At 43.9% G+C, this 24,248-nt stretch overlaps 1 protein-coding gene across 3 annotated transcripts in view; it reads left to right on the top strand.

Moving 5' to 3' along the window:
- The window catches only part of LOC124796389 (protein GDAP2 homolog), a 969,166-nt gene that overhangs the window by 668,443 nt on the left and 276,475 nt on the right, over positions 1–24,248 (top strand). For 2 of the 3 annotated variants that reach the window (XM_047260559.1, XM_047260558.1), the window contains one exon: positions 21,693–21,784. The gene's annotated coding sequence lies outside the window, so the exon portion shown is untranslated. Of the gene's footprint in view, positions 1–3,586; positions 3,606–21,692; positions 21,785–24,248 lie in introns of those variants that run through there. The other variant, XM_047260560.1, reaches the window with a different exon arrangement.

Raw genomic sequence — 24,248 nt, 5'->3', positions numbered from 1 at the left:
TTCTGAAAGGAGGATATAAGACGAACATCAACAAAAGCAAAACGAGAATAATGGAATATAGTCGAATTAAATCAGGTGATGCTAAGGGAATCAGATTACGAAATGAGACACTTAAAGTAGTTGATGAGTTTTGCTCTTTGGGGAGCAAAATAATTGATGACTGTCGAAGTAGAGAGGATATAAAATGTAGGATGGCAATGGCAAGGAAAGCATTTCTGAAGAAGAGAAATTTGTTAACATCGAGTATAGATTTAAATGTCAGGAAGTTGTTTCTGAAAGTATTTGTGTGGAGTGTAGCCATGTATGGAAGTGAAACGTGGACGATAAATAGTTTAGACAAGAGGCCGAGCGGTTCTAGGCGCTTCAGTCCGGAACCGCGCGACTGCTACGGTCGCAGGTTCGAATCCTGCCTCGGGCATGGATGTGTGTGATGTCCTTAGGTTAACTTGGTTTAAGTAGTTCTAAGTTCAAGGGACTGATGACCTCAGATCTTAAGTCCCATAGTGCTCAGAGCCAGTTTAGACAAGAAGAGAATAGAAGCATTCGAAATGTGGTGCTACAAAAGAATGCTGAAGATTAGATGAGTAGACCACATAACTAATGAGGAGGTATTGAACAGAATTTGGGACAAGAGAAACTTGTGGCACAACTTAACTAGAAGAAGGGATCGGTTCGTAGGACATGTTCTGAGGCATCAAGGGATCACCAATTTAGTATTGGAGGGCAGCGTGGAGGGTAAAAATCATAGGGGGAGACCGTTTGATGAATACACTAAGCAGATTCAGAAGAATGTTGCTTGCAGTAGGTACTGGGAGATGAAGAAGCTAGGACAGGATGGAGTACCCTGGAGAGCTGCACCAAACCAATCTCTGGACTGAAGACCACAACAACAGCAACCGATCCACTACCTCCTGCATATTTCACTGTTGACACTGCACATGATGATAAGTAACGTTCTCCAGGTATACGCCAAACCCAAACCCTTGCACCGGATTGCTACAGAGCATTACGTAGTTCGTCAGTCCAAATCACTCGTTTCCAATCATCCACTGTCCAGTGCCGTCGATCTCTACGCCATCTCAAGTGTCGCTTAGCATCGACTGGAGAAACGTGTGGATCAAGAGAGGCCTCTCGACCATGGTATCCGATTCCTTTCAATTCCCTGGTGTTAGTCGACCGCTGGTAGTCACGAATAATTCAGTTCGCTGATGTTTTACAACCGCTGTCCGCAATGTTCAACGATTCAACTCTGTTCTTGAGGTCTTCCGTGGCTTGCTTTAGCTGTGGTTGTTCCTTCCCTTTTCCACTTCACAGTCAACTCGGTCGCCTCTAGAAGTGTTCAAATGTCTGTGATGAATTTGCACTCTGGTGGCATCCAACGACTAGGACGTTCCATATCACTGACATCTCCTGACCCTTATTGTTGTTAGTGCTACTCCTTGACAACGCACTGCTTCCACCTCCTTTTATAGTTACAAGTCTACCTCTCGTGATATCTAGTGATAAATCCCGCCTTACTCATGCTTCCATAAATTTTTGATCAGATAGTGTGTTTACGCGAACAAAGAGGTTTGTCTCACACTTACCACGGAACCTAATACATAATTAAATTAATTAAACAAGGGCTGTTTCAGTAACTTCTATTACATGCATTTCCCCCTGCCGTGCGAACTACATTGCAGCTCTGTGGTCGCGTGTTTTCGGCTCAGCGCGAAGCGGGCCGGTTTATCATGCATGTTTTAGCCCTCGGACAGCGGCGGCTCATGTCGTCAGCGGAGGACCGCCGTGACGTCACCGGGGGAACTGGACAGGTCCTGACGTCACAGCTGCGGCGTAGCTGCACGTCCGCCGCACGGCCCGCTTTGCATTCCCTTGTTTTCGGTAGCCTCCTACGCGTACGGAAATGTGCGCAACGCCGACGGGATTTACTTCGCGTAAACCAACTAGCAGAATAAATTGGAATCTGGATAGTGCGTTTCCAAGCATGTCCTTTTTATTTGGCACTAGTGACATACGGATCAAATAACATAGTTTAAAGAAGAGGAAAATAGAAGATTACAAATAACACTAGCCAACAGTGAAAACGTAACTGGGATAAAATAAATGAAAATAAATGTTTCTTAACTTTGTAGGTGACGCTGATAACGTAAACGACAATGAAAAATCGAATTAGCTCTTGTTTTCAAGTTAAAGTCAATCCTTTCCCATATAGGCTTCGAAATCCCACTGATAATATCTCGAGTGACGAAGTTTCAGCCACCGATAGCTGTGTATAGTTTGTCGCTATTTTTAGCCCTGGCTCGTTGCAACAAGGGAAAGGGGAAGAGGGAGGGAGGAGCGGAGCATGTTTTATTTAAGCGTAGTTTCTATCTGTTACATGCTGTGCTATGTTCGTGTACTGGAAGAACGTGTTACGGAAGTGTATTTAGTGTGTGTGGGCATTTTAATTCGTGTGATTCAATATGCTTAGCAAATGCGTAAACAGTGCTAACTGTTTTTGCCACATTTGCGAACAGGCTACATCGAAATCGCGGAGGAGGTTAATAACGCCATATATTAGGAAGACGTAACGTCTTTACTTTAGCTGTGAAATTGGTGACCAGGACAAGCCGTTGGCTCCTCATGTATATTTCATATCTTGTGTCTAGAGACTTTATACATGGTTGAATCGTAAAAGATCTTTCGTGGGCTTTGTTGTACCCATGATCTGCGATAAACATCAAACCACGTGAAAGATTGTTACTCCATTAACACATGATATTTACAAGAAGAAAAAGTATTCGTTGACATATACTAACATACCGTTGGCCATGCGACCTGTGCCTCACGGAGACACACTGTTTGTTGCTATCCCACCTGATTGCGCTAGTGACGAGGGAGATAGTGAAACTAGTGCTGCACCATCACTTTCAAAACCCAGGTCTTCGAAAAATCATGATTTTGTGTGTACCGATGAGTCAATCACTTGAATCACTCTCTCTCAATGTTCTGCACGGAGCACTTGCCGAACCCAAGAAAATAATTCTCCCTGCTCTTCATATAAAATTCAGTGTAATGAAAAACTTTGCTAAGGCCAAGGACAAAACTGAGGAAGTATTTCTCTATTTGCGCGAAATATTTCCACGTCTTAGAGAGGCGAAAATAAAAGAGCCAATTTTCGTGGGTCTCCATATAAGAAAACTGTACAAAGATAAACATCTCCACACTATCCTTACAGATGATGAAAAGTTGGCTTGGTATGCCCTTGTTCAAGTGTCAACAAACTTTCTAGAAAATAAGAGGGCAGAAAACTATAAGGATTTTGTGGCAAGTCTTCTGCAGTGCTCCAATAGACTGGGCTGCAACATGTCCTTAAAGCTACATTTCCTAGATTTCGACTTGGACTTCTTCTCTGACAGCTGTGGTACTGTAACCAAGGAGCATGGAGAACGTTTCCACCAGCAAATTTCGGACATGAAAAAGAGGTGGCAGAGAAAGAGCAGTGCATCGGTGTTAGCCTCTTTCTGCTGGACGCTAATCAGGGAATCACCAGCAGAATTAATCTACAAACGCCAGGCAAAACAGTCGCGGCGCCCTCAGTACCTTCCTCCGAGGGATAACACCAGGTAAACCTGTATAGACATAAGCTTGCACATGCAATAATGTAAAGTTACTATAACTTCAAAACTGGAGCTAATCTTGCATTTTCACTAACATTTTCGTTATCAGGATATCCGAAAAACATAAAGATTAGGTGTTTTATGCCAGTTACAGAGAAAAGGTAAGATTTGTTGGCTAGTATAATATAGGGGAATGCAGCCGGGTAGCGTCCCCGATAATCACCGATTTTTCGAAAAATAAACACCTCGCTATTTTCAAGCCTTCACAGCGGCCTCTCGTTTCAGTTTTGCCATGAAAATGACGGACTGTTCACCTGTCGAAATGCCGCCGATTATCGAGGACGCTACCCGTCTGCATTGACGTCTCTTGAACGTTGAGTACGCTGGGAGGTAATACATTTTCACGTAAAAGGTTGCAATTTAGCAACTCATAGACGTGGGGGTCATGAAAGGCGTCTTGCCGACTCCGAGAGGATAACAATAAAGGAAGGGATAAATCACGGGCTTGTTGCAAAAACTTATTGAGATGTTTAGGGAAACTACAGAAAAGATATAAAAAACCTTAAGGTTCGCCAATAACATTCTCAGTTGAGCGAGAGAGAGAGAGATAGTCTCTTGAAAAAAAAAGCTATAAGATGAAGACCACCACCTGTAAAATAATGTAAATCGCATTAAATCATACGTTGCTCAGGGACATTGTCTTTGTGTTTAGAAATTAGGTACGAAGGGTGATTTAAAACTGTTAGTCAGTCTGAGTAGCGTCTTTGTCTCGCCAATTCCCTATAAAATTGTCCACCATAGGCATATAGAGACCAATATCCTTAACTTCGGTTTGCTGCTAAATCCTTGGACATATTCTCAGTTCGAATATAATAAATTTTCTTGAGACTGAGAAGAGACTGTCCACGAATGAGCATGGTTTTAGAAAGCATCGCTCGTACGAAACTCAATTTGTCCTTTTGTCACATGATATGTTGCGAACTATGGTTGAAGGACAATAAGCAGAGTCCATATTTCTAGACTTCCGGAAAGCATTTGACACGGTGCTCCATTGCAGGCTGTTAATGAAGTATATGCAATAATTCCACAGATATGTGAGTGGCTCGAAGACTTCTTAAGTAATAAACCTAGCATGTTCTCCTCGACGGCGAGTGTTCCATCAGACAAGGTTATCGTCAGGAGTGCCCCGGGGAAGGAGCGCTGTTGTTCTCTATATACGTAAATGATTTGGCGGACGGAGTGGGCACCAATCTGCGGTTGTCTGCTGCTGATGCCGAAGTTGAGTGACCGTTGAAAAATACAGAATGACTTAGAACTAATTTCTAGTTGGTGTGATGAATGGCAGCGAGCTCTAAATGTGGGAAAATATAAGTTAATGCAGATGAGTGGGAAAAACAAACCTGTAATGTTCGGATACAGTATTACTAGTGTACTGCTTGACACAGGTAGGTTGTTTAAATATCTGGGCGTATCGTTGCAAAGCGATATGAAATGGAACGAACGTGTGAGGACTGTGGTAGGGAAGGAGAATGGTCGACTTCGGTTCATTGGGAGAATTTTAGGAAAGAATGCCTCACCAGTAAAGGAGATACGCAAACAGAACGTTAGTGCCACTTCGTCTACTGCTCTAGTGTTGGGGATCCGTACCAGGTCGGATTGTAGGAAAGCATCGATGCAATGCAGAGGCGGGCTGCTAGATTTGTTACCGGTATGTTCAAACAACAAGCAAGTATTACGGAGATGCTTCGGGAACTCAAATAGAAATCCTAAGAGGGAGGGCGACGTTCATTTCGAAAACACTATTAAGAAGATTTAGAGAACCGGCATTTGAAGCTGATTGCCGAATGATCCTACTGCAGCCAACATACACTGCGCGTAAGGACTACCAAGATTAGGTACGAAAAATTAGGGCTCATACAGAGACGTACGAGTGTTGTCCAGGAAGTAAGTTCCGATCGGTCGAGAAATGGAAACCACAGTGAAAACAAGAAAGGTTTTATTTGCAACAGTTATGTACACCTTCCACCTACTTCTCTACATAGTCGCCGCTCCAGCTCCGAGTGTTGTCGTAGTGTCGTATCAACTTTCCAATATCCTCCTCATAGAAAGCAGCCGCCTGTGCTTTCGGCCAGTTATCTGCACTGGTCCGCAGCTCGTTGTCTGTCAAAAAAATTTGTGTTCATAGCCAGCGGTTCTTGTGAGCAGAGATGAGACTCACAAGGGAACCTCCCCATCGCATCCCCCTCAGATTTAGTTATAAGTTGGCACAGTGGATAGGCCTTGAAAAACTGAACACAGATCAATCGAGAAAACAGGAAGAAGTTTTGTCGAACTATGAAAAAAATTAGCAAAATATACTAATTGAGTAGTCGATGTGTAACATAAGCCACATCAAGGACAATGTGATCTGGGGAGCGCCGTGGTCTAGTGGTTAGCGTAAGCAACTGCGGGACGAGAGGAGCTTAGTTCAAGTCTTCCCTCGAGTAAAAATTTTAACTTTTATATTTTCTAGCAATTGACGTGTGTCAATTATCAAAGTTCAGGCACTCACACAATCAACTTCGCTCTCGAAAATTCCAGGACATGTTCAGATTTGCTTGGACATATGCAGGATTTGACGGTCTACACACGGAAAAAATTGGAAAACGTTAAAAACATATGTTTTGACAGAGCACAGGGAAATCTGTGTGACTGTGAAACTGTTGCATTCATTTGTTGCAGTTTATGTGACAAACTCTTATGTTTTCATCACTTTTTTGGGAGTTATTATCACATCCACAAGGAAACCTAAATCGGGCAAGGTAGAAGAATCTTTTTATCCATTCGCCAAGTGTACAAGTTAGGTGGGTAGACAACATATTCCTGTTATGTGACGCACATGCCGTCACCAGTGTCGTATAGAATATATCAGAAGTGTTTTCCTGTGGAGGAATTGGTTGACCTATGACATTGCAATCTAATGTTTTCGGTTCCCGTTGGAGAGGAACGTACTTTCGTCTATTAATCGCACGGTTTTGCGGTGCGGTCGCAAAACACAGACACTAAACTTATTACAGTGACCATAGACGTCAATGAACGAACTGACAGATCATAACTTTGCGAAAATAAATAAAGTAAAATTTTCACCTCAGGGAAGACTAGAACCAAGGACCTCTCGTTCCGCAGTTGTTCACGCTAACCACGGCGCTCCTGAACTGACAATATGCTTGATGTTGCTTATCTTGCACATGGACTACTCAGTTTGTATATTCTACTTACTTTTTTCCATAGTTCCACACAACTTCTTCCTGTTTCCTCGATTGATCTGTGTTCAGTTTTTCAAGGCCAGTCCACTGTGCCAACTTATAACTAAATCTGAGGGGGGTGCGATGGGGAGGTTCCCTTGTCAGAGGGAGCCGATTACGGACTATACTGTGGGTGATCACTCATCGGAAACGCTGCAGGAGCGTCTTCATTGGCCCTGCAGTGTGTGGCCGAGAATTAGCATGAAGAAGGAACTGCTCGACAGTTGTGTTATGTGGGCTGCATGACTCAGGTAAAGTCTCTAACCAGGCCCTCATACATCGCGGGAGACGCTATCCCCTACACATCTTTACGTGCTCACTGTTCACTCAAACCTGAAAAGAGCGACGCGACATGATCGACGGGCATGCTAGAGACACTGCCCAACACATCTCTGCAAAGCTTTACCGGATTTTCCCAGTGGTTTCCATTTCGCGACCGATCGGAACCTACTTTCTGGACAACCCTCGTATATACAGTCGTTTTTCCCTCGTTCTGTTTGCGTGTGGAACAGAAAAGAGAATGACCAATAGTTGTACAGAGCACTCTCCGCCACTCAACGTGCGGTGGCTTGCGGAGTATCTATGTAGATGTAGACATATATACTGTTTAAAGAGCGAGTCTGCGAAAGATTTTTGATACCTAACGGATTTCTCTTTCTTGCGTAGATTCTCTTGCTAGTGAAAAATTTCGGTGTTTCTTGTTTTAGGTAAATCTTTTTGAGTTAAATGAAGTTTTAGTTCCATCTCTCGCTGACAATTAACTCCATTTGTGTCGAACAGAAGTGCTCGTGAAGAGTTACGCGTCGTATGTCGCCGTGCCCCTGCTCGCGTTGCAAGCGGCAACATGCACAACAGCACTGCACGAACTGCAAAGCTTCGGTGTGAATCTTGAGAGGTGAATTTCGAACTCTATAACAGAGGATCTTGTCAAGAACTTATTATGACGAGGCGAGGCGACTGACCCCAGAGCTGCTCATAGCCGAAATACTGTATCTTGGCAGAAAATTCCCATCTGAATTCGATAAGCCACTTTCTGATCCAAAACGGGAGTTCCCCTGAATACCCTAAAACTCCTCATCAATAAGGTCTTGCTTCCATAATTGAAAACGCCTGTCAGAGGCAAAGAAACACTCACTGATGCGGCAAGCAGCATCACCCGGAATGTGACAGAAAAGTTACGAAATGAATATCTCAACCGAGGCCGCGATTGTTGACCAAAAAAAAGTACGACGCAAGTACCTTTGTAGTTATGAAGTCAGCAATATTCTGAAAACGGGTTAACTAACTCCTCCCGGTGTTCTAGATATATTTCATGAAATGGTGAAAATCCAGCAAAGTGCAGTAAGGCTACACTGTTGTCAGAAGAAATAAGAAAAGGTCAATAAGTTTGGCGGAAAGACGCCAAAAGCTGAATTCGTTTTTGCATAAATAAAAGTAGGCACGAGTACTTTGATTCCTTTCCCTGTTATAGTGTAAGACGCGGTGTGTGTCTGCTGCCGAGTACCGTGTGCTGCCACCCGTCACATGGTTATTCTACTGTGTAGTCCGTTAATTCCTATTCACAAAATAGTAGGGTATGAATAAATGATTAATACGTGATACCACCAGAAATAGCTTCTACAGTAATTGTTTTATAATTATAAAAAGTGCTAGAAACACACGTTTAAATACTGAGCTCTTTGCTGATGATCAAATAATTTTAAAAAAGACTGAGGATGATTTACAGTTTGCTCTATGCCGCTTGGTCTCGATAGGCAAACACTGTGACTTGAAAATATCAGAAAATAAAATCATAGTTATGGCTTTTAATGGAAAATACCAGTACATGCTAAAAGTACGCTAAAATGATAACCGATTGAACTGGTATATCACTTTCAGTTTTTAAGATGTGATATAAGTTTTGAATATGGTAACGACATCTCCAGTAAGTTAAACAAGCGTCAAATGATATGTGCTATTATACATAAAACATTAGCCAATAAAACCAAGAAAGACATAGTTCAAAATTCTGCAATTCAACGGCAACAGCTATGCTCACATACGAAGGTAAGATCTGGCCAATAACTAAGAAAGACCAAAGAACGATACAGTCAGCTGTAAAGAAATTTTTGAGGAAAGTAAAAGGATGAACTCTGAGACGTCAAAAAAAATTGTGAAAGTTGTAACGAATTAAATATCAATGGAAGAATAGAATGCGGGATGTCAAAATGGAAGAAATATATTGAAAGAATGGGCTAAGGGGGGGGGGGGGAGGGAAAAAATAGTAGTCAGACGTATAACAGACTATAGACCTAAAGCCAAGAGAGTTGTTGGAAGGCCAAGGAAAAAGGTGGTTGTTGTGGAGACGGCACAGGCTGTGAGCCTACTCCTTGAAGTCATAAGAACAATTTAAAAGAACCCATGGCATCGTACGAAATATCCACACATTCATACAATGTATCTACATAGGTAGACGGCACACATTCAAATGAAGATAACATTTAATATTATGAATAGTTCACTCTTTTGTGTTGACAGCAACAGTGCATCCTATGTTGGAAGGGAGACTTTTGCTTTAATCAGAGCCCGAATAAAAGAGTTTTGCTGTGCCTGGTAAAGAGAATAATAGATGGTTCATGTCTTTTCCTTCAATGCATAAATCACATAACCCTTCCTTCAGTTCCATTCGGAACGGGTAGGCTGGAAATTTGCGATGATTTACACTCATGCGCGTAACAGTTGTTATGAACCATATGCTTTATTCCAGTCTGTAAAACTAGAAGATAATACGGCTTTAAGTTGCAGCAACAGTGGACTTCTTTTGAAATCTTGGTCGAATCCCATTTCCTCTGTCATTCTCTTCTCACTTTTTCAATAACTAGGCTCAGCATGTCTTGGAAAAGAAGTCTATCGTTTCTGATTTCGCGTAAGTTCATTTCTCGCTTCGTTAAGTTGTCTAACATTTCTCTATGAGTGACGCCACTGTGCCCTGAAATCTACAAGAAATTTGTTTCTCTTCCTGACTGCTTATTAGTAATGACTTCTTTCATTATCATAAGCGAATAAGGTGGACACAGAAGTAGACTGGTCAATGTGGGTTACAAGGAGACGCCTGAAGTCAGCACTAGGACAGAAACTACCTGCTCATTGGTATTGAACCCCCCCCCCCCCCTGACGTGTGCTCAGCAATAGCGTGGAGAGGACTAAGATGGAAACGAACCTGTGCCACGCAACGCACAGATAAAGGCCCGTCGGAAGAAGTCTGTTTTCCAGGAAAAGCATCATACAGAAAAAAATGGACCGGGTGGATGCCCACCAGAAGCTCCAGGTGAAAAGATGAAGAGCAGAAGTGGAGGGTACGGACACCTTTACAAGAGACTAGCCTGCCTCTGGAAGTTAGCTCGCCTGTCGTATGTGGCGAACTTTGAGCAGGATGAGGAGAGAGTGCAGCTTCGCAACACCAGCAAGCTCCCCCCTTCCCGTATGATGCGGATGTTCAGTGCGAGTGTCGCGAGCTGCAAGATACGGGCCACCTGCTGCAGTGCCGCCTGTTGGATGTACCTCGCATACTGTACGATCTTTCTAAATTTAATAACAAGGCTATTTTGGTTCAAATTTCTGGAAACATCGTTTTTTGGGTGCTGTTAATGTGATGGCAAGTTCATCTGTGGTATCTCACAGACTTCGCACGCTTGGGAAGGAAGGAAGGAAGGAAGGAAGGAGGTTTCATCGTTATCAGTGTTGTTAGAGATGGAATACTGGCTTAGTTGGATAACGAAGGGGAAGGAAACCTGTGACGCATCTCCTGCACTGAGTAAGGAAAAACGCAGGAAAATCTAACTCGGAGTGATAAGGCAGGATTTGACATTCACTCCTTCAGAGCGCGAGCCCAGAGCCTCGTCTGCTGCATTGCTGTTCCATGGTCAACGATCGAGTTGAATGGAAAATCACTTATATTCGATTTGAGTATGGTACTGGGCAAAAAAAAAACTGTGTATTTCAAGAAAATTTCTCGAAATAGTTGTAAATTTTTACAGTCTGCTACAGCTCAAAGAAAGTTATAATTTGTCCATTCATCAGAAAAAAGGAAAGATCAATATGCAGAAATAGCGTCGTACAGATAGTTCAAAACGTTGCACAAAAACCAAGTACTCGATAGTGTAATCGATGTACAACGGCTTTCGACTGAGACTATATAGTATCAAGGAAGCGTGCATAAGGACAAAATCATTTCCAGCTGGCGACTTTACTTCTGGGAGATATATAACTGCAAAGTCTTCATTGTGTCACTTCACTTTTATTGCATTTTACATCAGGAATGTTAGCTTGTGCCGGCCGTGGTGGCCGAGCGGTTCTAGGCGCTGCAGTCCGGAACCGCGCGACTGCTACGGTCGCAGGTTCGAATCCTGCCTCGGGCATGGATGTGTGTGATGTCCTTAGGTTGGTTAGGTTTAAGTAGTTCTAAGTTCTAGGGGACTGATGACCTGAGATGTTAAGTCCCATAGTGCTCAGAGCCATTTGAACCATTTGAACCATTTTAGATTAACACACAATGATAACATCTATTGCCTATACGATGCGGACGATTTTAGCGATGTGTGGGACGAGGAAAAACTACAAAACTTCAGTGCATATACAGTCTCTCAACAATGGAGAAGTTACGTCTACCATTACCCAAGAACTATTTGTAGTGGCGTATAAATGTGCAACTCTCTCTCCATCTTCTACTGTGTCCTTTCGCACTGCCAAGTTTTATCAGTTTCTAAACTGTAACTTGAAACCATTCTACCAAAGGGTTTCCCGCGTCGATGATTGTTGCAGACGCTTACTACTTCAGTCCTTCTTTCCATAGTACTATTACAGATTTTCTTGTTACTTTTTCTGTCCTAAATCCCAAGTCATCTCTTAAAGAATGCACTGGTATGCTAAACGCTAGGACGAAAGTAACTCTCCTATGTTGTATCACTGCGGGGTTTCATAGATCGATGAAACTTCGACCATACATAGAAATAACTGCTACATTGTTGTACAGAAATACGCAATGAGTCAAACAGGAATGGTACTTTTATTGTAAGACAGGAATTACATTGGAGTCAACACGATTATGGCGGTCCACTGGAGATTAAAAAAGGGGGGACATGGTTTGTATAATGACCATGGACGGCAATGCATGCTCTGCAATGCGCTTCTATGCTGGCCTCAAGGTTGGTAAGAAGTTCTTGTCGTAGGGCGTCCGTTCCCATTCCAGCATGGGTGACAACTGCCGGACGGTCGTTGGTGCTTGTGATCGTGCTGCGGTGCGTCTCCCCAGCGCATTCCACAAGTGCTCGATGAGGTTAAATCGGGGGAACAGGGAGGCCAGCCCATTCGCCGATTATCCTCCCGCTCGAAGAGCTCCTTCACCAGCACTGTTCGATAAGGTCGTGCATTTTCACTCGTAAAAATGCAGTCAGGACCGGATGGTCCCTAAAAAGTTGCACACCAGAAAGGAATTCAGTGTAACGATAAAGTTGACCTGTGAGGGTACAGTGTTCAAAGATTCGGAGGTCAGTACGCCCATTCAACATTATGCCTCCCCACAATATAACACCGCTACGATTACCTTTGACAACGCTGGATGTAGCCTGATATGGCGAGAGGTGGGGAAATGTAAAAACATTGTGTAACATGATCGTTTTGGTGGTTTAGGTGTAATGGATTACTCTACCATAAGAGTTCATTACCAACTTTGTGGCCAGGATGGGAACAAGTCGCAGACAAGCATTGCCGGTCGTGCTGATTACACATCCTATTAAGGAGGAATGTGGCAGTATACATGTGATGTGTTACGACAGCAAAAGGAACCTGTGACCACTGAAGGCAGTGCCACAAGTTCCTCCAAAAATCGTAACACAACACACACACAAATGTAATACTTACTAATGTAAATCCACCCGATGATGGAGGTTTAAACCTTCGAAACGCGTAGTGGAAATAAATAAAACGGTGACTGGTAACAGTGAACTTATTGTTTCATTTAATGTCAGTAACAGTCACGGTAAAGCCTAACCTAAAAATGTTCGCATTTAAAGACTTCAGTGTAATTATAGTCTTTGAATATGAGTGTCATTCTTGTTCCTCTCGTTGTGTATTTCTTTCAGTTACCTTCTGTACTCTACTGTAGTACTCTTTCTATGTATGCTCGAAGTTTCACGAGCTAGTTTAAATGGCAATAATGCATCATGCGGAAGTTACTTTCGTCCTTTAGCTCTGTACACCAACGAATTATTCTATCTGAGCTTTTGATTTAATTTAAGACAGTTGAGTAGTATTATTGAAGAAAGTGTTAGTAACAGCGCCAGGGTTCTCCTGTATAATTTCAAGACTCGTTGTAAGTAGGCTGTTTAGGTTTTTATGTTGGTAATGCCACGTAGCGTTCTGTATGAAAACCGCAGACTGCACACAGCACAGTCAGTGATTGTCATACAGAGGGCTACGTAGCGTTACCAACATAAAAACCTAAGCAGCCTACGTGGCGTTGCCAACATAAAAACCTAAACAGCCTACTTACATCGTTACCGATTCCTTTCGTAGGTATCGTAATAACTGAGGGAGGTGGCGCGGTAGTTAGCACACTGGACTCGCATTCGAGAGGACGACGGTTCAAACCCGCCTCTGGCCATCCTGTTTTAGGTTTTCTGTGATTTCCCTGAATCGCTTCAGGCGAATTCCTGGATGGTTCATTTGAAAGGGCACGGCCGACTTCCTTCCCCAAGCCGATGGGACCGATGACCTCACTGTTTGCCCCCCCCCCCCCCCATTTCAACCAACCAACCAACCTATGCCAATTGTTTTTGGTGAAATCCGTACTCACACCATACACATATAGTCTTTTACACTTGTTATTCACGCCATTCTTCAATAACCAAGCGAAGTTTTTTTTTTTTACGGCCCAGTTTCTTTCTTTTCAAGTTGTTTAAAATATTCTTATCTGCAAAATATAAAAAAAATATCTTTTTCACCTACTCTTTTATTCTTGATCAAGTGAACCCATTGCATTGCTTTGTCACGTCTAGTTAGTATCGACTTTGAAGCCACGTTCGAATGATTGCGTTACGTGCAGCTTGATGTGGAACATGCCTCGCTTGCAAATGGCCACAAGGCCAAAACTAGCTACTTGTGATGAAATAATAGACTAAGTTACTCAAGCATACAGCGGCCTAGGGGAATAGTGAAATACGTTTCGTCCTGTGGAAGATATTTGCAGGGTGTGAAAAACAGCATAAAAGAACTAACGTTCTGATCTAGTAATTGCTGGTGCTATTAAACCATGTTCTAGTTCTCCTACAACACCTTAGCAATCTGAAATATCTCTTAACACTTTCTCTTTCATGTGAAGGGCGATCAAAAAGTACAGTGCATAATCTATACGCCAATCAGGCAAAATCGCTGTGAGCATTCAGGCAGTCATCCCATGGACACACCAGGTTAAAGATACCTGTTTGGTAAAACACCGTGAACTGTTGCGTGAAGAAGTCGGTAACTGTCTGCTGCACATTCTCGTCCGACAGGAATCGTCAACGCTTCGAGGCCTTTTTTAAGAGTTCGAAGGCGTGGTAATTGGATGCGCAGAGATCAAGTAATACAGGGCGGGAGCTCGAGTGTCTCCCATTTGAGTTGGCGTAACTTATGCGTTACGAAGTTTACTATATTGGAGGAGCGTTATTTTGAACCAACAGCACCTCTTGGCGCAGTTTCCACTAACATTTCGCCTTAATTGCACGCCGTAATTTCTCCAGCGTTGCGCGGTACCGTTCCGAAGTAATGGAAACACCAGGTTCCTTTAAATCAGTAAGATGGATAAGGCTTGCCTCCACGATCAAATGGCTCTGAGCACAATGGGACTTAACATCTGAGGTCATCAGTCCCATGGAACTTAGAACTACTTAAACCTAACTAACCTATGGACAACACACATCCATGCCCGAGGCAGGATTCGAATCTGCGACCGTAGCGGTCGCGAGGTTCCAGGTTGAACCTCCACTATCGATCGACGTCTTATATCGAATTGCGATCAGCACGGAACTTTGCGCACCATTCCACAACGATGGTTGTCGACGGACATGATGCCCCATACACATTCATCATTCTCCGATGGATGTCTACGAGTGTTTGTCTTTTGGCAACCAAGAAAAAAAAATAACAGCAAGTTGGTCCTGTTTGAACCCATTTGGTAATAGAGTCGCCATAGTTCACAGTTCCGCATATACCGCACGCACGTCGGAAATATACGAATGCCATACTAATTCCTTCCTAGATGTCGGTGCTCGTAGACCCGGATCGGAGTCGCGCTACGTTTCATATACGCCGCAGCAACGCCGTCATACGGAAACACGGTGATCGCCCCTTATATGTCCACGCCAGACAAAAAGTTAGTGAGTCCGAGCAGACATCAGTCCAATAACTATAGCACCGCCCCTAGTTGATTCAGCAAGGAAGAGTGCCCATTATTCAGTTACGCCATGTCCATCTGCAGTCACTCTTTGGTGATTAACTCCTATAGATTACGGATATTTTACCAAGAACCAACGGAACAGTCAATTAATGCAGATCCCACAGGGCTACCAAATTACAGGCATGTTGATTGCTAAGTTTCAACTGCTGTTTCAAGTAGTCTCAGACATTTTCTATGGGATTAAAATTGGGTGATTTAGCCAGTCAGTAGAGGTTCGACAGGGTGCCTGAGTCTTCGTCAAATCAGGAACGTTTATGTGTGCAGCCCCAGGAGCAATGCTGTTGTCATCTTATAAGATGGAAATGTCCACTGCACATTCATCATGAAGATGTATAAAAAAGGACATCAGTTGACCACACAGAATGTCGGAAGAAACACCCTGGTTCATGTGATTCTTCAGTTTCTCTCGGTGTGTACTTGCCAGTTCATAGTGTCCAACGGATCCGTTGGGCACTATAGACCAGCAGTTCACCTGTGGACTGTTCGATCATGTTGGTTGATGTTCACTGTGACCAGAATGAGTAGACCCAAGTCATGGTACGAGAAACTCCCCTAAAACACCACCACAACACCCTCTTTACCCTGTTAGCTATTGAAGACTTGCAGCTTTATGTACCACCGATTGCAGTGGCGGTTTGCGATGTAGCAGACTCAAAATGCCGTTCCCTTCCCAACATTCGCCCGGAAACTGGTCGAGATGGACCTGCATTCAGTGACAGCAACAGTTGCTGTCGAGTTTGACAGCGATTGTCAATGACAAAGCGTGACGCTCAACCCAGTACATGTAGCTCAGGCTCATTTTGACCCCTATTCTAACATGGCTGTGAATGGTACACCATCCATTGTATTGTATTGGGCAGTCTGCACTGAAACAACAAATTGGCAACTTCACTGTGTGGTTATGAGCATTTCAAAACACAATAGATCATGCCTACCATTCTGTTATGTCTCCACGTCGATACATCTTACCACACTGATTCCATGTAACCTCTGGCGCATACACACCATTGCCAGCAGAGCAGGCTCATTTGATAACCTGGTACCAGTTCTGTACCATCTACAGCGCTCCAAAGTGACCAGCGTACACTTCCGAAAGCGTGACTGATAATAAGTTCAAAAAGGTTAATTCTCTGATAAATTCTTTCCTCAAAGCTGGCATTTTTTTCGTCTTCAAATTGGAACACAGGATAACCTTTCTTCGTCCATACCTATGAAGTTACGAATTGTGTACCTACATTTTTTAATTCTAGTGATTAAATTCTTGAGTACAGTTTAACATTTTATTATGTCAGCTTTTGGTAGTCTATCTTTGAGGTGTCGGATATTCTGGAGGATATCAGCATCGTTTTTGCACAATATTTCGATTACGTAACTCGTTTCCTACCTGAGACTGCTGCTCGATTTTTTTAAAGATGTAGAGCCCCTCCACGCCCACACCGGCATGATGACCAACAAAAAAGGTCTACTGCCATCTCTACACAAGGGTTAGTTTTCACTAAAGTGAGGTCTCGCAGGATGTGGGTACTGCGATGTTTGCGTACGTCTGGTTAAGATTAACCGTTAATACGCGCTCATGTGGAGATAGATTGGGTCGAAAGTCGAACGAAGGGTAGCGGTTTGAAGGGCAGAGGAAAAAAAGTGCCAAGGCAAGAACCAAGGGGAAAAAAAACCTTTGCGATAGTTGGGTCGGGTTGCAAGAGCAGTAGCGGTTTTCTTGCTGCCTGTGACAGGTCATGCAAGGGTAGACTTTATCAGTAGTGTGGGTATCATGCAGGCGGATACCTTCGACGTTGTACGATGGTGTTACTCGGCGGCTGCAGCTGGCTGCTGGTGTTGGCTTCTCGGTCAGCATCAGCGTACCTTTAACAGTTACATTCATCATCGTTTAGTGTCCGACAGGTCATATATCAGATTCACAGTGTGCGATGGTGTTGGCGGTTTGTTTGTGCGTCAGTGTGCGAGCTTATCGGTCTCCCTGCTGTAGCCTGTTGGCTTTAATAGCAGTTTGGATATCCAGTCAGTGTTGCTGATTTGCAGGGGCTTGCCGATGTTGTCGCTTGTGGGTGTACTTAAGCTCGCCATAGACGGTCATGCCCTAGCTAGTGGTGCCTCTGGCCGCTTATGCTCCCACCTATGGTTGTGATCATAGTTTCCCAGAGTAAGGATGAGAGGATTGTTCGAGTGTCTCGCGTACCTATAAAGATGTGTGGCGAGTTACTTCCTTGAGGGTTTCAAGGCGGTATTCATTGTGAAGATCTACGGTGAGGGTGTAGTGTGGAGAGTTGCTAATCACGCGTACCACTAGGTTCTGTATGATCTACAGGTGGTGCAGGCATGTAGGAGCTGCTTATCCCCAGACGGGAGCTGCATACATCACCAGTGGTTTAATCAGTCTCATGTATATGGACTTGGACACCCTCCTATTCAGTGTACTTTCCTGTTAAGCATTGGGTAGAGTTGTTTAAGCCCCATGTGCGCTCTGTTGGCAATGTACTCTATGTGGTCCCGCCATGTGAGTTTCCGGTTCAGCCAGACACCGAGAGATCTGACTTTCTCTCGGAAACGTATTGGGCGTGTATGTAGTGTTACCTGTCGACAGTGTTGATGTTTGCGCAGTTACTTCGATCCGCTTGTGAACAGAAGTGCTTCGCACTTGTCGACGTTTGCTTTAATACGCCATCGTACCAAGCAAAGCTCGGCAGTTCTGAGTGCCGTCTATATTCGTGAATTTATGTTCGAAGGTTTGCAAGGATGGCTGTGTCATTCGCGTAGATGGCTAACGTCGTGTTTTTGTTACTAAAAAGTCATTGGTAGTAGTAGCAGTAGTAGTTGCAGCAGCAGCTGCAGCTTTATTCGTCTGTAGATCTATTTTTACAAGGTAATGTCAAAGTATTTACAAATTTAGATCAATTTAAAATAAGCTAATTTGTATACGCATATACACTCCTGGAAATGGAAAAAAGAACACATTGACACCGGTGTGTCAGACCCACCATACTTGCTCCGGACACTGCGAGAGGGCTATACAAGCAATGATCACACGCACGGCACAGCGGACACACCAGGAACCGCGTTGTTGGCCGTCGAATGGCGCTAGCTGCGCAGCATTTGTGCACCGCCGCCGTCAGTGTCAGCCAGTTTGCCGTGGCATACGGAGCTCCATCGCAGTCTTTAACACTGGTAGCATGCCGCGACAACGTGGACGTGAACCGTATATGCAGTTGACGGACTTTGAGCGAGGGCGTATAGTGGGCATGCGGGAGGCCGGGTGGACGTACCGCCGAATTGCTCAACACGTGGGGCGTGAGGTCTCCACAATACATCGATGTTGTCGCCAGTGGTCGGCGGAAGGTGCACGTGCCCGTCGACCTGGGACCGGACCGCAGCGACGCACGGATGCACGCCAAGACCGTAGGATCCTACGCAGTGCCGTAGGGGACCGCACCACCACTTCCCAGCAAATTAGGGACACTGTTGCTCCTGGGGTATCGGCGAGGACCATTCGCAACCGTCTCCATGAAGCTGGGCTACGGTCCCGCACACCGTTAGGCCGTCTTCCGCTCACGCCCCAACATCGTGCAGCCCGCCTCCAGTGGTGTCGCGACATGCGTGAATGGAGGGACGAATGGAGACGTGTCGTCTTCAGCGATGAGAGTCGCTTCTGCCTTGGTGCCAATGATGGTCGTATGCGTGTTTGGCGCCATGCAGGTGAGCGCCACAATCAGGACTGCATACGACCGAGGCACACAGGGCCAACACCCGGCATCATGGTGTGGGGAGCGATCTCCTACACTGGCCGTACACCACTGGTGATCGTCGAGGGGACACTGAATAGTGCACGGTACATCCAAACCGTCATCGAACCCATCGTTCTACCATTCCTAGACCGGCAAGGGAACTTGCTGTTCCAACAGGACAATGCACGTCCGCATGTATCCCGTGCCACCCAATGTGCTCTAGAAGGTGTAAGTCAACTACCCTGGCCAGCAAGATCTCCGGATCTGTCCCCCATTGAGCATGTTTGGGACTGGATGAAGCGTCGTCTCACGCGGTCTGCACGTCCAGCACGAACGCTGGTCCAACTGAGGCGCCAGGTGGAAATGGCATGGCAAGCTGTTCCACAGGACTACATCCAGCATCTCTACGATCGTCTCCATGGGAGAATAGCAGCCTGCATTGCTGCGAAAGGTGGATATACACTGTACTAGTGCCGACATTGTGCATGCTGTGTTGCCTGTGTCTATGTGCCTGTGGTTCTGTCATTGTGATCATGTGATGTATCTGACCCCAGGAATGTGTCAATAAAGTTTCCCCTTCCTGGGACAATGAATTCACGGTGTTCTTATTTCAATTTCCAGGAGTGTATTTACAGACACATGTATTTACAGACTTCTAGTTAGAGACAATCATTAGATTTACTCCTGGTATACAATACTTTTTTACAAATAACTTACTAAATAATGTAATGCCACACCATTAACGGAGAGATTGAAGAAGATGGGCCCCAGGTTGCTTCCCTGGGTACTTCAGCTTGGATACCGCGTTATGTCGATTGTTTGCCGTGCACGTCAGTGTTGAAACATCTGTTTGCGAGATATGAGTGTATGAGACGTACGAGACCGCCGGAGAACCAGCATCGCTTAGTTTGCGCGTAAGGCCGTTGTGCCAGCAACGGTCGAAAGCTTCTTCGATGTCCAGGAACACGACCCCTGTGGCTTTGTACATGTTGTAGCCGTGTGTTATATGTTTCACTACGCAGAGAAGTTGTGTTGTTGAGTGGTATCCCTAAAGCCGAAATTGCTCCGGTCTTAGGGATCTTCTCGAGTGTTTTATTTATTTATTTATTTTGGTACTTTTCATTCGCTTCTCTGAGGAAGAAGGGCGGGCTGTTCGAGGGCTTGCTGTATGCCCTTTTCAGCGATAGGGTTTCACATTTTATTTTTATTTTACATTTCTTTATTTGATGCGATTCAGTGCATGTTTCATATTGGTTATACAATTTTCTGTAACATACTAGTATGATTTAAATATTTGCTTAGTGCTTTGATATTTCTTGAAGTACTATTGCTTGATTAATATTGTACATTTCCTACATTTTAATAGTTTGAATTTTGAGATATATTTTTACAAGGTATACATCATATCAGTTTAAATTTTTGAGTGATATTTGTATAAGATATACATAGGATCTTATTTACCATATATCTCTCATCTAGGTGGGGATGGGTAGTGGAGTTGGCTGTGAGTGGTTCCAGGATTGGGGCTAAGTCTGGGAATGTTTTTGCGGTGTTTAGGTCTATTGTACTGGAAGGGGTAATGTATTTGTATATCGGTTTTCTACGGATTCTGTGGTGGGTGGAGATGAGGTCTTCCATGTCAGGTCTTTTGTTTAGTATATGTCTGCCATACCGCGCTCGGAGCTTGACCAGCCTGGTTTGGAGTGGTTCAATTTGTATTGTTTGGTAGACTTTTTTTTTTTTTTTTTTTTTTTTTTTAAAGAGATGGGGCCCCTCCACGCCCGCACCAACGTGGTGACCAAACCAAAAGTTCTACTGTCACCTCCGTCGTCAACATGTTAGTTATCTAGTAAGTGGATCACAGGATGCTGGACTGTGATGTTATCCGTGCGTCTGGGTATACTACGCATTGGAACGGGTCCAATATTTATACCTACGGCCTTCCCCCTCCGTGTTCGGTTGCAGGCATCCCCTCTACGGTCTGCGCCCCACTGGATGCGAACTGGAGAGAGAAAGCCTGGAACTGACCATGGGGGGGGGGGGGGGGGGGGGGGGGGAGATGGGGAGATGGCCACAGATACACATACTGGACCCTAAACATTCGAGAAGCAGTTTCAAGTAAGATAACGAGTTACGTTATCGAAATATTGTGCAAATACGACACTGGTATCCAGCAGAAATCCGGACACCTTAAAGATGTCAGCAGGTCACCGGGAAATTCTGAAGAATTAAATTTAGTAGATAGTAGATCATTCCTTGTCTTAATAGTTACTTGTGTCTCTGAAATACATTTTTTAATTTTGAACCTCCGTGTTAACAGTGAAAAATCTGATTTTTTTTATTGAAATTGATTCCTTTCTTTTAAGGAATGTATTATATCCTGTATTCTGCGAATGTATTTTTGGTCTAAATACGACGGTATTCCAGGTTGTGAAAGTTTCTCCTTATCCTCGTCCACTTAGGAGAAGACAGCAGAAGTAAGTCGAGAGCCCGGCGCCTTTTGTTGCGCTACCCTGCAGTGGAGGTGCTAAACGCAGCTGGACCCTGAGTGAGGGCAAGATTAGTAGCGGCGTGCTAACGCGGCTGCCTCGTGTTACAGGTAGCGGGACGGTGCGTCGCAGGAGTGCCCGCGGGACATGCTCTGGAGTTCCCTGGTGCCCGCCTGACCTCCCGCCTGCTACACCTGCGCAGGTAAACAACCAGCAGCTCGTCTGCGAACAGCTTCTCTGTTCCTCTCTGACGCCATCCTACTTGTTTTGCCAGCCCCACAGCTGATACGTCTAACCCCATTGTCATTTGTTCCTGTGAGAAAGTGTGGTATTAGGATGAAGCGATGTCAGTGCAAAAATTTTCTTTTTCGATCACAATGTTTTTATTACATATGACCGGTTTCGATGCCTTTTCAGTTATCATCAGATCTAAAAATACTGCTTGGATACCTCTATGGCTTCTTTTTGTTTTCGGTTGTACTGCAATATGGCTGCGCCTTGTGTAATAGTAACAGTATTTTATACGCCAATAATGGTGATTTCTTTTTCTTTAAAAGTTACGTACAATCCTGTTCCCCGATGTGGTTGGGGCTGGTGGGAGACTGGCTGGCAGCAGCCACATTGCTACACTTCACTTATTTATTTTTATATAATAGTTCAGATTAAAGTAAAATAGTTTATTGTGCTAAAATGCATATGATAATTGGTATGCATGCGCCAGCACGAGCTACCTGACATGTTCCAAGATGACGCGCATAAAACGGGATTCTTCCGCGGTTTATGCATCCGGTTATATTTTTGTGGCGATAGGAATGTAGGGTCAAATGTTTTGGATAGTCATTGGGCGACGAAGCATTTGTATGCCAGACAGAATGCTACACACTTCCTCCTGCCTAGGCAAATGGAGCCAATCGGTTGGTTCTTTTTCCATTTGATATGGTCCTCAGTGAACCTTTATGGGATATTTGGAGGTACTATATGGTCGTGGGCGGTTCCTTATAAAACCATAAAAAAGGTATTTTTACCATTTTTCGTACCAGCACAGAGCTGCAGATTCCAACACAGCTATGAACAGCAAATGTCTGAATTTTTTACGATATGTTCCTTAGATCTCTGTCGCAAACGACCTAGAAAATTTTTTTGACATCTTTCTCCGTTTCCGAAATGCAGAGGTTCAAAGTTACCTTAAGTGTGCATCCAAAATAAAAAGTGAGAGACGAAAACGTTGCTTATATTGTGATGTAACACGGAGAAATATGCAGTAAAGTGTCTCCGTTATTATCAGTAATGTTATTACTGATAAAATTGTTGTGCACGTAAAATCCTATCCGTGATGTAAAATTAGTTTTGCTTTATTTTTATTTCATATAAACTATCAAAATTTTACGAACCCATAGGGCTATTTTCATGTGAGAGACATGCCGCGCTGTGGCAGGGGAAAGCAGGCAATCAGCGGAAAAATGCTCCGACTGGAGTTAAAAAAAGACGAATATCTCCTGTTTAAAAGACTCAAATTGGTAAGTGGGTACCAGCTGCCTCATTCTACCTTCCTCTGCACCTTCCAAAATTTTCCCAAACATTTCATCATGCGAACTTATTCACAATCTCTTTTGTTGAGAGGAGACAGTGGCAGTGACAAAGAGACATAAAAATAATAAGTATTGGAAGACAGTAGACTGTGGTTGTGGTATAGGGAGAGCAAGAACGCAATGGCAATGCGAGAGGAAAAGACGGACACAATTGCAGTCAACGTAGTTGACAGTGACAGAACAGTGCTAGGAAAGTAATGAGGGAGATACTGCCCATGAGAGAGGAACAAAGAGAAGAAGAAAGTGGAAGTGGGTGAGGGCCAGCGACAATGAAAGACAGAGTCTACGACTAGGGAGAGAGAGATAGTGACATTGAGAAAAGACAGTAGCAGTGGTAAGAAATGAATGAAATAGTAGCAGTAAGAGAGAGAGAGAGAGAGAGAGAGAGAGAGAGAGAGAGAGAGGCAGACAGACAGTGACAGTGAGAGGAAACTGTGGTAGTAAGACATATCGAATGACACTGTGGCTGTGAGACAGGAGATAATGACATCGAGACACAAAGAGATAATGAAAATGAGTTCGGCTGAATGAGTAAGTGAGAATGGACAAATGGGTGTTGGTGGGTATGAGCAACTTTCAGCGATGGGCTAGTTAGGGGAGCTTCTGGGCGTGAGAGGTAGGTTGCATGCCTTAAAAAGAGCGGGAGTTTGTTCGCATGCCAAAATTTTTAGGAGATCGTTTAAAGGTACTGAGTAAGGCAGAACGAGGCAGCTGGTACCCCACTTTTCAGTCAAAAATCTTTTAAACAGGAGCATATTAGTCTTTTTTGTGCTCCAAAAAGAGAATTTTCCCGCTAGTATTAAAAAAAATACTTTCTGGGATGACTGTGAAAGGGTAAATACCGGATGATTGAAATTTCTATAATAAAATAATACACTACAATAATATACAAAATTCTAAATAAATAATAATAAATTGTAAACAAAAATAAATAATATTCTAAAATAATAACAGATCAAAAACTATTGCAGATCGTTTGCTAAGAGAGGAGCAAAGAACAAGACTAGGAGGAGCAAAGAATTTGGAAACACACCTCACTTTTGTAGATTTTTTAAGGCATGTGACAGATTGAATCGA

The sequence above is a fragment of the Schistocerca piceifrons genome, chromosome 4 (genome assembly GCF_021461385.2).
Source record: "Schistocerca piceifrons isolate TAMUIC-IGC-003096 chromosome 4, iqSchPice1.1, whole genome shotgun sequence".
NCBI lineage: Eukaryota > Metazoa > Arthropoda > Insecta > Orthoptera > Acrididae > Schistocerca > Schistocerca piceifrons.
Note: the sequence above shows the minus strand (reverse complement) of the source record. Positions and strands in the feature narration are given on the sequence as shown.